Here is a 3,231-nt window from a genome sequence, read left to right on the forward strand (position 1 = left end):
ACAAGGTTAAAGGAGGCGACAGGCACAATCCAGGAGCCTGACCCCGAATTCCTGAACCCCATACGGCGGAATCCGCACGCAGGGCCCCGTCTCTAGAAACCCTGCCCAACGCGACGCTTCATCCTCCCTCCCACAAGCGAGACTCCCCGCCCTTCCGTAAGGCTCGGGAGCAAAAACCGACACCAGAGCTGCTCAAGGAGGCTTACTAATTTCTCTCAGAGACGCCCGCCACGCGAGGCTGCTCACACGACCTCCGACGCGAAAGGTTGCGCGGGGCCAGCCCCTTCCCGCAGTGCTCTGCGGCGGAGCATGCGCAGCGCAGGCGCCCCGTTGTTTCCTTTTTCTCCTTGGAAAGAGCGACCTTGGGATAGGAAAGGAGGTGGGTGAGGGGGCTGGGGGGAAGCCCTTACCTTTGACCGTATCTAGATGGTAGACAAATTTGGACCCTTAAAGGCCAAGGTAGCGGCGACTGACTCAGAGCTCAGGTGGGGCAATTAGATTTCCTGGATTCTAGAGATGTCTCTTGGCAACTTCTGTAAAACCCAATTTCTTCATCCTTGAAAAGGGGAAGAAATTGGGTGTGAGATTAGAAAAGCGATGTTAAGTAAAGGTGCAGAGTAAGTTCTCAGTAAAATAAATTATTCGCAGTGATAGAGAGGGTTCAGGTTTCTTCCATTTTAAGGAGCTCTTAGTATATTAAAATTAAAATAATCCCAAAATAGAGTGGTAAAACTCATGGTAGATTTCAAATGCTATTTAACAAGTTAACACTTTCAACACCTAAAAAAATATAGGATCAAATAAATGTGCCAGTCCTAAAGTCATAATATGGTTATAAAATATATGTAAAGTTGAATGAATTTATTGCAGCCCTGACTTTGACTATAGTCCTTGAGATATGAAAAGCCTAGATATGAAGCCCCTTGTGAATGTGATGTCCAGGCCAAAAGGGTCTCCTAACCCCTGCCGCTATGTTCCTTAAATATCCTCTGCAGTTATCCTGAAATTCAGACCCTTTGGTGATGTCGAATATAATAAGTCCTCACTTAACATGAATAGGTTCTGTGACTTTAACTGAAACAAAGTGTAACAAAACAATTTTGCTGTAGGCTAATTGATATAAAAAAGAGTTAAGTTCCTAGGGCATGAACAATTTTGAAACTTTGAGGGCCTTCTGAACTAGACTTGTAACAATGTGTATTTTACCTCCATTCCTGAAGGATGCTTTTTACTGGATACAGAAGTGTATTTCCTGATGGTTTAAGAGGGGAAAAAATCCCAGCAAGGTGCTGACTCTGTTAAGTGACCATTACTGACCTAATCACAATACTTGGGAGATGGAATACTCAGATTCCAGTCTAGGTTATATAATGACAATTTGACACCTCCCTTCCCTAATCCAGCCATTTGTGATGTCCAACTCTTTAACTTTCAAATTATGTGAGCCAGTAGATTTTCAAGTACTTAACCTGCTTTGGTTTGGTTTTCGGTCATTTGCAGCCAAATGTCCTGTCTAATAAATGTACTCATGAGCAATTCCTCACAACAAATATGTTTTATTTTCTAGGTTAATAAAGTTTGTTTCACTAAGCAAGATAAAGCAGTTGAGCCTATGAGATGTGTAGGTGCCTGCTTCTAATAAATGAGTGGCTCTGACAAGTAAAAAATGTCAATGAGAGATAAGCCCTAGCTTTTGTGTAACAACTTGAGGAGAACTGGAGCAGAGGTTCCAATAACAGGAATGAGGAAAAAAGCACTATAAAAATGACTGAATCCTGGTCCCAGGTGAAGACTTCCATTGGGTGTGCAAACTGCTCACTTATGGGATAGTTATCTAGTTTGGAGATATTTGTATTGTTTGCTATGTACTTTTCCTGCCTTGCATCCTAGTCTCAGGAATTTTGGTAGAGTCAAAATCTTGGAAATCAAGACCTACTCATATGTTCTGTAAAAATTCAATCTATTGAAAAAATTATGAAAGTACCCAAGGAGGGAGTGTGTGTGTGTGTGTGTGTGTGTGTTGTTTGAGGAGACAGGGATGTGCCTTAGAGAAGACTGAGGAAAAAACGATTTCAGAAGGCTGGGAAAAAAGGTGAAGGTCTGTCTATAGTTGTGTGATTTGAGGGGAGCTGCAACATGTTCTTTGACAGCACTGTGAGAAGAGGGCTGGAAACTGAGCATAAGGACTTATATCATTGCTGAAGATGTTCATGCCTCAAGATCCTGATGAAAACATGCAGACTGGGCAATGGCCATCTCTGATAACCAGTCTGGACAATTGAGCCAATAGCTACAGAGCCTCCATGACACAGTGGTGGTGGGTAAGACCAACCCTGGGACCTATATATACTTCTGGTGTCATTCTTCTTGGGAATGCCAATAATAACATTACATTTTCTGCCAGTGTAGCAATATGAGTTCTCAGATTTGGATTTGATTATGAAAAAATAAATGTTATTTCATTCATACCTAAATATGCCCCCAAATTCATACTTCGTACTTTTGGATGAAGTATTGGAACCCAACTTGATTCCTTGACTTATCTCTTTTGAATAAGTATCTGAAAAGAGAGATCCGGTAGCAGTTAAGCCATAGTTCAAGAAAAGTCCCCAGAATCTTATCCATAACTAATGACATTCCAACTCTTAGGAAAACACCCAGATATTGAGAGTTTTCTGCTTTGGGTCCAAGAATAGGAGTTCAGAAAGAATGAGAATACCCACAACTTTATTCTTTGTATTCCATACCCCCCAAAGTGGGCTTCATTTACTTTTTAAGAGCCTAGTGCTAAAATCTTTTCATTTAAATATCCCATATAGATGGTGTATCTGTTTAAAATGCTTGGCTGGAAATAGTTTATAATCCAACTTTAACAGATTTAAACAATAAAGGGAATACAGTGACTCATAAAATTGAAAATTATAGAAAGAGGACAAGATCCATACTTGGCTCAATCTGGATCAGGTCCATTTTTCCTTAATTTTCTCAGCTCTGCCCTCTTTGATTGGTTTTATTTTCAAACTGGCTTCCTTCAAGGTGGCAAATTCGTTATCATGGAGGTTCGTTACTATGGAGTATATACTTTCTCATTCACAACCAGGAAGGAAGAAGATATCTCTTTCCACAACTATTGGACCAGCTGGACTATTTGGGGTCTTCTGCTGCTTCTGAACTAATTAGTGTCATAGGGAGGCTGGAATACTGTTATTAAATTATACTAATAAGGGACTG

General features: G+C 40.9%; 1 protein-coding gene across 2 annotated transcripts in view; it reads right to left on the reverse strand.

Annotated features, from left to right (window-relative positions):
- The window catches only part of ZMYM1 (zinc finger MYM-type containing 1), a 24,360-nt gene extending 24,067 nt beyond the window's left edge, over positions 1-293 (reverse strand). For both annotated transcript variants that reach the window (XM_015598948.2, XM_006924253.3), the window contains exon 1: positions 207-293. The gene's annotated coding sequence lies outside the window, so the exon portion shown is untranslated. The remainder of the gene's footprint in view (positions 1-206) is intronic.
- Between the last annotated feature and the right edge of the window lie 2,938 nt (positions 294-3,231).

Source organism: Pteropus alecto, unplaced genomic scaffold (assembly GCF_000325575.1).
Source record: "Pteropus alecto unplaced genomic scaffold, ASM32557v1 scaffold39, whole genome shotgun sequence".
In the NCBI taxonomy this organism is placed as follows: domain Eukaryota; kingdom Metazoa; phylum Chordata; class Mammalia; order Chiroptera; family Pteropodidae; genus Pteropus; species Pteropus alecto.